Source organism: Ipomoea triloba, chromosome 16 (assembly GCF_003576645.1).
Source record: "Ipomoea triloba cultivar NCNSP0323 chromosome 16, ASM357664v1".
Classification (NCBI taxonomy): domain Eukaryota; kingdom Viridiplantae; phylum Streptophyta; class Magnoliopsida; order Solanales; family Convolvulaceae; genus Ipomoea; species Ipomoea triloba.
Window position 1 is genome coordinate 15,260,601 of NC_044931.1, and position 739 is coordinate 15,261,339.

The window sequence follows — 739 nt, forward strand, 5'->3', positions numbered from 1 at the left end:
GGGAAAATTTTTATTTTTATAAAGTTTAAGAATCCTCAAGGCTCATTCTTCTCTAAACTTACATTTCCCACTTGGGAAGTAATGAGGCGATAAAAGGTTCCTCAAACTTAAGTTCTTTTTTTTAATAATAACGAAGGGCATTTTGGTAAAAAAATTTATTTTAATAAACTTTAAGGATCCTCAAGCCTTATTCTTCTATAAACTTACATTTCCCACTGGGCAGTAATGAGGGGCCAAAAAGGCTCCTCAAACTTAAGTTTTTTTTTAATAGTAACCAAGGGCGTTTTGTGGAAAAATTTTATTTTTATAAACTTTATTGATCCTCAAGGCTTATTCTTTTCTAAACTTTCTTTGCCCACTTGGCTATAATGAGGGGCCGGAAAGGCTCATCAAACATAAGTTTTTTTTAACATTAACCAAGGGCGTTTTGGGGAAAATTTTTAACTTTATAAACTTTAAGGATCCTCTATGTTCCTTCCTCTCTAAACTTTGGTCAATTCGACAGTAATGAGGATCGAAAAGGATCGTCAAATTTAAGTTTTTTTTTTAATAGTAACCAAGGACATTTTGGGAAAAAATTTTATTTTAATAAACTTTAAGGATCCTCAAGCCTTATTCTTCTCTAAACTTAATTTCCCACTTGGGCAGTAATGAGGGGCCGAAAAGGCTCCTCAAACTTAAGTTTATTTTTAATAGTAACCAAGGGCGTTTTGGGGAAAAATTTTATTTTTATAAACTT